This window comes from Siphateles boraxobius, unplaced genomic scaffold, assembly GCF_051911475.1.
Source record: "Siphateles boraxobius isolate OS27281-9 unplaced genomic scaffold, OSU_SipBor_1 63, whole genome shotgun sequence".
Classification (NCBI taxonomy): domain Eukaryota; kingdom Metazoa; phylum Chordata; class Actinopteri; order Cypriniformes; family Leuciscidae; genus Siphateles; species Siphateles boraxobius.
The window spans coordinates 1,255,001-1,267,500 of record NW_027509190.1 but is presented as its reverse complement, the minus strand read 5'-3'; the positions used below and the strand labels follow the sequence as shown (position 1 = coordinate 1,267,500).

The 12,500-nt window shown below is 46.0% G+C and overlaps 1 long non-coding RNA gene and 2 other non-coding genes across 3 annotated transcripts in view; all 3 read right to left on the bottom strand.

The window, feature by feature from the left end:
• The window catches only part of LOC143719415 (uncharacterized), a 694,388-nt gene that overhangs the window by 550,077 nt on the left and 131,811 nt on the right, over positions 1-12,500 (bottom strand). The gene's annotated exons all lie outside the window — the stretch shown is intronic.
• Positions 4,486-4,567, bottom strand: trnas-aga (transfer RNA serine (anticodon AGA)). The gene has a single exon. It is a non-coding gene; the product is annotated as a tRNA-Ser (tRNA).
• trnah-gug (transfer RNA histidin (anticodon GUG)) lies at positions 5,412-5,483 on the bottom strand. The gene has a single exon. It is a non-coding gene; the product is annotated as a tRNA-His (tRNA).

Sequence of the window (12,500 nt, the reverse complement as noted above, 5' to 3'; positions counted from 1 at the left end):
ATCTGGTGACGTGAATCTCCTTCTGTCTGGTGTTAATAGTGTATTGCACGTCAGCACACACAACGGCTGCAACCACAGTGTGGTCCCCCCATAACAACCCTCTGGATTGAGCGGAGTAGGGAACATCTCTTGGGTCTTCAAGTGGGCACCTTCCATCCTCAGTGTTTCGTCGACTAGCCCACGACACCTCAAGAGGGCTCGACAGTGACTCTGGCGTCCCAGAGTCACCCCCCTCCGTCCCCCACTCAACTCAGCCCAGCTTACTGACCTCTACTTCCCTCTTGCTGCTGAGACCTATCCACAATCTCACAATCTCTCCGCAACCCAACCATACGCGCCGACCCGTTTGACTAAGGCTGTCGAGCTCCACTGGTGGGTTAATATGCAGTTTCAGTGGCAACGGTTCCGTATGGCCTACCACCTACCACAAAACACAATATCTGCCCAACCACCCCTCATTCACGCAATATACACAGGAACGTAATGACTGTAAATACTATACAACCTATACAAATAAACCAACAGTTGCTGCTGAGACCTAACCATAATCTCACAATCTCTCCGCAACCCAACCATGTGCGCCAACCCGTTTGACTAAGGCTGTCGAGCCCCACTGGTGCGTTAATATGCAGTTTCAGTGGCAACGGTTCCGTATGGCATACCACCTAACGCAAAACACAATATCTGCCCAACCACCCGTCATTCGTGCAATATACGCAGGAACGTAATGACTGTAAATACTATACAACCTATACAAATAAACCAACAGACTCTTCAAGTTTTCAAGAAATCTACGAAACCGTAGCATGGCGGCCTGTACACAGCCAGCTAGAATCTTTCCGTCTCAACCACAGCTAGTTGCTGCTCCTTTCTGCTGCTTCAGATAAGTTCTTTACTGTGCGACGCAACTCTTGGCCACTGAATCCGACGTCTCTGAGGAACCGGGTTGTAGAGTGTGCCACAAAACCTCGACAACCCACTTCCATTGGATAAACCTGGACTCTCCATCCTCGCTGTTCTGCCTCAGTGGCCAGATGAGCATACCGCAGTTTCTTCCTCTCATATGCCTCATCTACTGCATCCTCCCATGGCACTGTTAACTCTATCAGTTGAACAATGCGTGCTGATCCAGACCACAAAACAATATCTGGTCGTAGGTAAGTGGTGGCAATCTCAGGTGGAAAAATAAGCCGTTGATCAAGATCAGCCAGCATCTTCCAGTCCCTAGCAGCTTCCAGTTGTCCTGGGCGAGAATTGGTGTTAGCACCTTTTCTTGGTGGTTGCTCGCCTGGGCGGAGGAATATTGTCTTCTGCGTGTAATGTTTTGCTAGAACAGGCGGCAACTTATTGGTCATACTACGGTTGCCTTCCAATGCTAAAGCCAGACATCGCAATACTTGGTCATGGCGCCAAGTAAACCGACCCTGGCTAAGAGCCACCTTACATCCTGTCAAAATGTGCCTTAATGTGGCAGGTGATGAACACAAAGGACAAGAGGGATATCTCCTACCCAGAGGTTTAGGTTCTGCGGTGATGGGAGAACATCATATGTTGACCTAATAAGGAAACTGATCCTACTCTCTTCCATTGACCAAAGGTCTTGCCAGCCCATTTTGCGTTGTTCCACACTCTCCCATCTCATCCACTCTCCCTGCTTGGCCTGGGAAATGGCCTTTATACATCTCATCCTCTCCTCCTGCTTTCGCACCTCGTTGACTACCAGCTTCCTCCTTTGAGCTGGGCCTGCCTTGTGCCATTTAGAAGGAGCTAAACTGAGCCCAAAACCCCCTCTTCCATGCTGTACCTGTCCCACGATATCCCCAATTGGAAGGTCAGCCTTTGCCTCTACTACAGATTTCTTTGCTGACCACTTTCTACCAGTTTTTACCACAGGGGCTGCCTCCCTTACACATTTGTCGCGTGACTCTGCTAAAGTCATTTCCAGTCTGACCTTGGCACACTTAAACTCCTCAGTTAAAGCAGAGACTGGCAGCTGCAATACTCCTTTACTATAAAGTCCCACTCTGCTGAGGCAGCGTGGAACTCCCAACCATTTCCTGATGTATGAACTTATTAACGCTTCCAGCTTATCCACTGTTGTCAAAGAAACCTCGTACACAGTCAGTGGCCACAGCAACCTTGGCAGTAGACTGAAGGGGGTGGATTGGTATCCACTGCTGCTTCAATGTAAATGTAATGATTGATTATAATTAAGGTATTAATCAATATTTTTCCTTCTAAATAGCAAATGAGTTGAATGACTTCTCTGGAGATTTTACTTTATTTATATAAGTTACCAGTGTGATTACTGAAATGTTCTTTTCATGTATTCTTTAATGTCTGTATTTGATATCTGAATGCAGTGCTTGCTTATTTAACCCAGCTTCCAGAAATGAAATAGGGACTTGTTTTGTGTTTGAGAAAGGTCTTCAATGTGTTAAAACATGTAGGGGTCATTGAAGCCAATAGTTTAAGGGGTCATTTCTTTGTTAAAGCCTTTCTTTCCAGTTAGACTAAAGTTTAGCTATCCTTGAGAGAAAGAACGCATTATCTTGATGTTTTGAGAGGACTCTCCTGTTTATAGTGAGAGCCCGGCCAAATCCAACCTTGGAAAAGCGGTGTGTCGGTGTGTGTGTTAGTCTTCTTGGTTACAGGTTAAGGAACCACTGGCATTATTGGAGATTGACTGAGTTGTTGTTCTGGACATGCTGGCGCCCAGCAACCCAAATCTGCGACCTGGAAGGTCATGACGTGCCTAACTTCAGCTGCATAATTGATGGAGATATGCTTCAGTCTATCTGTATATGTGTGGAAAATTACTGTGTTTATCTATTTCATAGCCAATGAGAATCATTCATCCTGTAAGCAATGACGTAGCTTAGACCTTGGAAATCGTATAACTGCTGTGATCTTTGTAACTGTAAGCGGGGCGGCCTACGAACTCCTGTGCGAAAATTGAAGCTGACTTCTGCTGATGAAACTGCAAACTATCTTCAGTAAATATTTTCTTAAATTTTTTAGAATTCTGACTCTGGGTCTTCATTCTTCATATCTGGTTCTGGGTCTTTAACTGTACACCCCTTACAAGAACAAACTGAAAGCACCAGAGTTTCAGTTTGCCTGGTAGAGCACAGCTGTTTATGCTCTTCAACCCTTCCACTGCTTGTCGTCTAACTTCTCCCACTCGAACTGTGTCCTTTAGATCCCCATCGTACCATCTCCCTAGACTCTTCACTGGCTTCTGAGAAACTGTTGGTATTGCCTCACCATTAATGAAGAATGTTTTATCTACTACCTTGCTTTAATTATTGAGATTCTCCTTGATTTAGAGGGCTTAAATTGCATTCGTGACCATTCAATATTATCTGTTAACTTCCCCAATAACCGATTAGTGCAGGCTACCGTTGTAGTCATGGTTGTCATGTCATCCATGTATGATCTGATTGGTGGTAGTCGCATCCCAGAAGCCAATCACTCTCCTCCTACTACCCATTTTGATGCCCTAATGATTACTTCCATTGCCATGGTAAAAGCCAGTGGAGAAATGGTGCATCCTGCCATTATTCCAACCTCTAAGCATTGCCATGTAGTGCTGAATTCTGGAGTTGAGAAACTAAATTGAAAATCTCCAAAATAGGCTTTCACTAAATTTGTAATCGACATCGGTACCCTGAAAAAACCAAATGATGCCCAAAGAAGCTCATGCGGCACTGAACCATATGCATTAGCCAAATCCAGGAATGTCACGTGGAGATCCCTCCTCTCCATTTTAGCTGATTGAATTCGTTGCCAGATAACACTGATGTGTTCTAAGCATCCTGAGAATCCTGGAATGCCCGCTTTTTGAACTGAAGTGTCAATGAAGCCATTCTTTAATAGCTAGGTTGACAATCTCTGAGCAATAATGCTGAAGAAAATCTTGCCTTCGACGTTTAATAGTGAAATAGTGCGAAACTGACTGATGCTTGTAGCATCTTTTTCTTATAGTAATTAATAATAGTAATTAAAGGAAAATAATGCTAGGAAAAAGAACAAAAACTCACTGCTACTTGTCTGGAAAGCCTCTTCACACGCTTCAATGCTGTTGACTTGCCGCGCTCTTATCGTTATTGTAAACTTGTGTCAAAGGCGCAGTTGTTTGTAGCAAATAGCAAGCCCGCGGCACTCTAGGTAACAGCCAGCGAGTGTACTGACACCTAGCGATTAGAAAATATACATGCACCATATTCTCTCTGAAGCGAACCGGGGTTGCTGCGGCCACAACGCAGAGTACTAACCACTATACGATCACGGCGAGCTACCGGTCTACCCGACGTGTCCCTGACTACAAAGGGGCCTTGTCATCTTTAGCTTGCAGACAAAACTGTTTCTTACCAACATAACTCTTTTCAATGGTAATCCTGTAACAGTGACTTTTTTTTCCTTTTATAAAGTTTAAGCTAGGCCTTCAGGAGGTTACAAACTAAAGCAGGCGCAAGCTGTCAACGTAGTCGGCAGGATTCGAACCTGCGCGGGGAGACCCCAATGGATTTCTAGTCCATCACCTTAACCACTCGGCCACGACAGCAAGCTAGCTGAAGGGAGCATGTCGTTTGGCTTGGTGCCTTGCAGCGTCGCTGCCCGAGGCCAGTGTAGATCAGTAAGAACTCAACAACAAAACGTACCACTCCACAAAAAGAGGCTCGTTCGCCCGAACAGGGACTTTAACCCTGGACCCTCAGATTAAAAGTCTGATGCTCTACCGACTGAGCTATCTGGGCTCTTACTGAAGAAGCGTGCGTGCTACGCGGGAACGCACAGCAAAATGAATCGTATTGGCGCAGAAAAAAGAGTGTCCTCCAATGCATTGCGTTTCATTCTTCGAAGATTCAGAACGGCCGTCAATACGTCTGCTATGTCAAAATTTATTTGCAAATTAGTGGGAATGCAGCCTATTAGGCTGATGATAACAGTCATTAAAGGAAAATAATGCCAGGAAAAAGAACAAAAACTCACTGCTACTTGTCTGGAAAGCCTCTTCACACGCTTCAATGCTGTTGACTTGCCTGCGCTCTTATCGGTATTGTAAACTTGTGTCAAAGGCGCAGTTGTTTGTAGCAAATAGCAAGCCCGCGGCACTCTAGCTAACAGCCAGCGAGTGTACTGACACCTAGAGATTAGAGAATATACACGCACCATATTCTCTCTGAAGCAAGATTCTTCCGAAATAAATAGGAGCGTTTCGTTTTCAGTCTTTTCTCTAAGGGTTCGAACCTGAGAGCTCATGCTTTCAAAGAATGTCCCAGTTTCAATTCACTTGAACATCCAGAGCACATCAAGGGCACGCGCCGTGCACAAAAAGAGTAGTCCGAAGGACGGGGTGAGGAGAGGTGGTGACATGGAGCTCAATTTCAATGGCACCCCGAAAACCTTGCCGTGACCCGGATTCGAACCGGGGTTGCTGCGGCCACAACGCAGAGTACTAACCACTATACGATCACGGCGAGCTACCGGTCTACCGGACGTGTCTCTGACTACAAAGGGGCCTTGTCATCTTTAGCTTGCAGACAAAATGGTTTCTTACCAACATAACTCTTTTCAAGGGTAATCCTGTAACAGTGACTTTTTTTCCTTTTAAAATTTTTTAAGCTAGGCCTCCAGAAGGTTACAAACTCAACGTAGTCGGCAGGATTCGAACCTGCGCGGGGAAACCCCAATGGATTTCTAGTCCATCGCCTTAACCACTCGGCCAAGGAAGAGGCAAAAGAGACTGCTTGGGGGGGGGGGGGGGGGTTGGGGGGGGTGGAGAGAAGAAAAGAAAAGAGGGAGGAAAGGGAGAAAAAGAAGAGGAGAAAAAAGGAGCAAAACGTACAATATATCAATTTTTATCTACTTTCTTATCTTCTCAACATTGTTTACACACAGTTCTGCACTTATTGCAAGGTTTGCAAATAGCATCACTTCATCACTTTAATTAAAGTATCATCACTTTAATTTCATGTCTCTTGCGGGATTCGAACCTATGCCGTGGCAATATCGCTTGCATCTTCGCTTGTTCTCTAGTCTCGTAGTGCATTCCGGAAGTACTACATGCAATGCATTGTGGGTAACGTAGTCATTTTTAACACAGGAACTCTTTTCCATATAAAACCCTACAGTAGTAACCCTGTGATTATGCAATTATGCACATGAATGCATTTAAAGCAAACGCTCTTGTAAGTAAACATATTTTGTGATGTTAACAAATCAATATTCAAATAATTAACTCAAAATGTCACATGCTACATTTAAAGCTATAACAGTATTAACAGTGTATAAATGTAAATAACTCTCCCATCATGTTTCCCCTCCTTTTTTTGTAAACTCAATTATTTGAAAGACTACATCTGTGCAGCACAAGTGAATAAAACATATTCCAAATTGAGTGTTGGGTTTTGTGAATAAATGTAAAATGATTCTGCAAGTAATTCTGGCTTTAGTTTTAACAATTACATTCAATGGTTGACACTCACTGTCCTGGTATTCAAGAGGAAATTACTTAAAAACGTGAAGACTGTTATTGGCTCCAATAAAATTATTAAACTTTATTGTAACAGACAGACAAGTAATGGTGACAGCAATTATACACTCTTCCTCCAGTCATCCAGGGTCAGTCCTGATGCTGGACAGTACCACTGCCCCTTCAGCTGGGTGTGTCCAGTCCTTTTATTTTGTCCTGTCCAAACCCCTTGCAGGTGTAGTGGTACTTTTCGTTTGTCAGCCTCTTCCGTGGCGGTTCCCCCTTTGACACTAGCTCCTCATCCTCATGGGCAGCTTTTTTCAGCTATTGGAACATGTCTCAATAAACGTAAACTATTAGAGATTGCAATGAATCTATCATATATATAAAATCAGATACAAATAGGATTGGTATGAATAATAATGCTTTGTTATTAACAAAATGTTATGATAATAATTATGACCGCCGCTACATCTTGTAATAATAACGAGAAAAGAAGGAGAAAATGCATATTAAATTATGTCATAAATTATTTTTTAATTAAATACTGATTGGGCCAACAAGTTGCACACTCTTGCCAGGATTTGCACCTGGAGTCTCCCACCCAAAGGATGGACGTGTTACTATTACACCACAAGAGTTGTTTTTTTTGTTTGTTTTTTGAAATAGTTGCATCAGCAACTATCCTATGTATTTTGTTTTTTGAAAATAGTTGCAACAGCAACTAATTTTTTTTTTTCTATTTGCAACAGCAAACATACTTTTTTCTACTTTATTTTCTTGCTTGTTTTTTCTTTGCAGATGGTTTGAACAGTGAATGTGAACATTTTCTTAAAATAAATAAAACATATTATTAAAAATATTTATAAAAAAGAATGTATTAGGTGCATTTACAAAGAGCTTCTCCACTCCTCAAGGGTCTGTCCAGATGCAGGGCAGTACCATTTGCCACGTACCTGTGAGTGTCCAGTTTGCTTTGATTTAGGTTGACCACACAGCTTACACTCATAGTGGTAGCTCTCTTTTGCCTTTCTCATCTTTGGGGGCTCACCTTTCCTCAGTCGCTCCTGGTTCTCAAGGGCTGCCTTGCGTAATCGCCATTCACGCTGGCGATTAAAGGGATCTAGTGCTTGGTGAGGGAACCTAGGTTGGTCGGGACAGTAGGAGGTGGATGAACAGCCCTGGGTGGATGCTGAGGGTGGTGGTTGGGTGGCAGGCCAGCCCTGGATGGATGCTGAGGGTGGTGGGTGGGTTGCAGACCAGCCCTAGGTGGATGCTGAGGTTGGTGGGTGGGTTGCAGACCAGCCCTGGGTGGATGCTGAGGGTGGTGGGTGGGTTGCAGACCAGCCCTGGTTGGAGGACCAGCCCCGGGTGGATGCTGAGGGTGGTGGGTGGGTTGCAGACCAGCCCTGGTTGGAGAACCAGCCCTGGGTGGATGCTGAGGGTGGTGGGTGGGTTGCAGACCAGCCCTGGTTGGAGGACCAGCCCTGGGTGGATGCTGAGGGTGGTGGGTGGGTTGCAGACCAGCCCTGGTTGGAGGACCAGCCCTGGGTGGATGCTGAGGGTGGTGGTTGGGTGGCAGGCCAGCCCTGGATGGATGCTGAGGGTGTGGGTGGGTTGTAGACCAGCCCTGGGTGGATGCTGAGGTTGGTGGGTGGGTTGCAGACCAGCCCTGGGTGGATGCTGAGGGTTGTGGGTGGGTGGAGGACCAAACATGAGAGTGTGCCAGGGGTGCCTGGTAAGAAGACCAGCTCTGGTAGTGTGTTGGGGATGGCTTGTAGGCAGAGGACCAGCCCTCCATACAGCTGTTTTGAGAGGAAGCAGCATCGTGTTTGGCAATAGCTGCGTCTCCCCCACCTGTCTGTGGAATAGCAGGTGTTCTGGAACTGTGTCGCTGGCGGATTTTTGCCTCGCCCTCACGGTTCTCAGGCTCCTGGAACTCCAAAAGAGTGTGTCCATGCTGAACTGGCTGTGATGGTAGGTCACGAACCTCCAGGAGGGATTTTTTAGCCACGGCAATCTGCTGTGGAAGCTGCACCCCCTGAAGTAAAGAACCCCGTTCAGTTCTCTTTTGGCAATCATGCAGCCTGCAGAGACAGAAAACAAAACACACACAAGAGTTTTTCAGAACATTTTTCAGTGTGTTAATTGTTAAAAATTTTGTTCAAATATGCAATTCAATCAATTAATGAAGATATTAAAGATGAACTCACCAGGAGGACACAGTGGTGTTGTTTATGTTTACCAAATACTAAAGAATATAGCTATATGAGATGTGGATACCTCTCAGCTGCTTGCCGGCCTGGAGCAGAGCCACTGCGCTTTCTTGAAGCCCTCCAAGGTCCTGGCAACGTTGTTTTTTTTGCTCTTGAGGGTGTATCTGGTGGGGGTCTGGTCAAAGACACTTAGATGTGAGTATAACCTCAAAATCTCTGCCACTTCAGCATTGGAGAGTTTTGTTATAGTTCGGTTAAGCCCAACCAGGTAACCTGCCAAGGCATCAACTGCCTCCCATCCAGGAATCCCTCTGGCATCACACCTAGTGTCCTGTTACAAGAATTGAACCAATAAACACCATAAAATTTTAAACATCTGGTACAAGAGCAAATATAAAGAAGCCCACATTTCTGATGGTGAAACATTATCCACTTTACCGTAGCTGGAGTGACGAGCACACTCTCATCAAATCGGGTGAGGACGGGCCCAGAAGAGGCATTACTCTCCTCCAATGGGGAGTAGATGGGCCCAGCAGAGGCATTACTCTCCTCCAATGGGGAGTAGATGGGCCCAGCAGAGGCATCACTCTCCTCCAATGGGGACCTGGGATCTGGCCAGGGCCTAGGGCCTAGGGCCACCGCTTCCAAATTGCTGAGGTGATTAATAAAAGTATACACAGAATAAAGAATAAATAAAGAATAAACAATCTTTTACATTTTTTGTGTCTCTTCTACATTAAAAATGAACTGTTTATTAGTTTTAAAATATTTTTTTGATGTCTGATATACTCTTGATATAATATTACCTGCAATGTGAGGTCATGAGCCTGTGGTACGGTCACATCAGGACATTCGTCCTCGAGGACTTCATCCAAGATCTCAGGCAGGATGTACCTCACCAATACCAATCTGCTGGCTCATAAGATCTCCTCTGTTGGACTGTACCAGAAGATATTCTACAGCAATACGCTCTCCTGCAATAAGTATTCACCAAGGGAAAAATTATTGTTTACTTGCCTACCATGTCACAATATAGGTCTGATCATCATCAACAGCAGACTTTTCTTACCGTTAGGTTTCCCAGGGGGGATAAACTCTGGAAGAAGAGGTTTTCCCAACACTTTGTTGCTGAGCGTATTCACATTGGACATCAAACGAATGTTATTCTTGTGTTGTTGTTGCATCTCCACCCGGATGAGACAAAAAACAGGATCACTGATTACAACAAATTAAAACAATATTATGTCAACATTCAATAGCAAAATATACCATATGTGTGTGAGGTTTTAACATGCCTGGAATGAAAGCAAACTGGTGCTTATGAAAGCTTTCCAGAGAGGAGGACCCTCTGCTGCATCTTAGCACATCCAGTGTCTTCTCTCCTTTCTCCAGCCCTGACCCAATGTTTGTGTAAAGCTGCACTCCTGGTGGATCCTGAATGCAGGCAAGGTGCTTTTGCTGTACCTCCCACACTTGAGACATGCGTTCATGGTTTATAAGGTGCAGCCCAGTGCCGTCCACAAGGTGCCACATGGAGTCAAGAAGACTTTTGATGAGGGCACGAGTCTCCTCCACTCCACGGGTTTTCCTGCGGCAGTGCTTGGCTAGCTCTTTAGAGCTGATGCTCGCCAACACCTGGGCATCTGTTGGCTCGTGGCCCTGATGCTTTTGCCTCAGCTCTGACCGCTTCGCCTCTTTCAGATGACAGATGTCCTGGTAATCCCATTCAAAAATGCAACTCGACAATTTGGAGCAACGTACCGTACAGTGGATGGTGTTCTGTGGTGAGACCGTTGGTGAATCGCCTCATAAAGTGGAACACATCCAACCGCACAGTGGACGTCCATGGCCGAAACCAATGGAGAACTGGGCTCACTCCTGTGTAAAAGCATTTTTTGGTTTGTATTGTCACCAACTGCCTTAATTTGGCAAAAAAAACATCAACACAAATTACAGGAAACCCACCTCTGTCACTGCAACAGTCTCTATCCACATAGATAGCAGCTGGCTGTGGCTCACCAGCATCCCTGTACCGTTGAACGATCACAAGTCATCCAGCCCAGCCCCCTCGCCGGTTGTGAGGACCGAGTTGAGGACCTGACCATACTCGTTCCCCACATTGGACATCCATGTTGCCGTGTTCTCAATCCCCCCAGCAAGTTTTTTGGTAACCTGTTATAACAAAAGTATATACATCATTAGCATATGTATTCTTATCAAACCCTAAAAGAACAAATGAGCTCAAGCTTATATAGGTTTACATTTACCTTAGTGGAATCAAGCTTCAGAATTCTGCCAAACGTTGAAGTGATGACACCTTTGAGTTCATCAAGGTGACCGACAACATCGTTGGCATGCACTGTCTCGAACCACTGGGCCAGGGGCAAGGGAGAGAAGGGTGGTGGTGGTGGGGGATAAACAGCCTGGGACTGCTTCAGGCAGGATCTCTTGTGAATTTCACAATCTGTGAAATAGTCACAGGATCTCCTAGCCCACTCCTCACTGTGTGCCTCTTGAAAGGCCTGCTGCAGGTAACTGGAGCTATTCCCTGCTGTTCTAGGACGCAAAAGTGTCACACATTTTCTGTCCAGTGCCAAATGTGTAGTCAACACAGCAGGGAATTTGTTGCGGTTTAGAGGGGTCAAGTTGCTTTAAAATGTCACTACTCCAAGGACAGACAGGTTGTTTGCACTGGCTGCACCTTGGGTAATCTCCCCCTATTAAATAGTACTTGCTATCCACATCAATGACCTCTCTGACCTTGGTGTAAATGCCAGAGTGGTGCATCTTTCGGTTGCACAGAGTGCATTTCAGAGGGATGCCCCACATACGCATTGGTGCCCAGGAACATCCTCTGTCGAAAGTAATCATGTGGGTTTGGAGGTGCCACAGATCTGATTGGGCTTGGGGGGGTGGTGCCAATTCTCCCTGACATTCTGTCTCAGCTGCCAACTTGCGTCATAGAGGATGTGGGCAATCCACTCCCGATCACCTGGCTTGATGACCCGGAGGAACGGCTTTGGCAAAAACCTGGCCCGCCTTACCTCTGGAAAGCACAGAGGGACTGGGAGCCCTGGTGCTGCTGGAGGAGGAGCAGAAGCAGGAGAAGGAAGAAGTGGTGTGCCACTCTGAGTCGCTGGTGCCATCTCAGATAGTGTGGAAGGGCTAGGAGCAGGAGCAACTTGGAGACAGATGGTTGGTGTCGTCTCTTGGGCTGTGAGGCAGACTGGAGCTGGAGCATCTCGGGGAGAGACGATTGGTGTCGGTGTCATCTCTTGGGCTGGGGTAGTGGAGGGACGGGCTGAAGGGGTTAGAGGAGAAATGTTTGGGAGGTCTGTGGGAGATTTTGAGACATGACACTTCTCAAGGTGCTCTGATAACCTGACAGCACCCATGGCCTTTGTGCCGCAGTGCTCACACTGCTCCTGGACATGGAAGTCTGACAGGTGCTGAGTAAACTGGTCAAAGAGCACTTCCTGAGCACAAAGGGAGCATGTCATGGTATTATCACCGCTCCCTGTCTGCTGTGGACCTGCTGCGGTCCCTGTCTGTTGTGGACCTGCTGCGGTCCCTGTCTGCTGTGGACCTGCTGCGGTCCTTGTCTGCTGTGGACCTGCTGCGGTCCCTGTCTGCTGTGGACCTGCTGCGGTGCTTGTCTGCTGTGGACCTGCTGAGGTCCCTGTCTGCTGTCCTGACTGAGGGAAACAATATTTAGTATTTACTGTCTATATCCTCTTATCCTCTAAATCACACAAAACTCTGCATCAAAACAGTGATTCTGAGAATCAAGCACAACGAAGAACCAG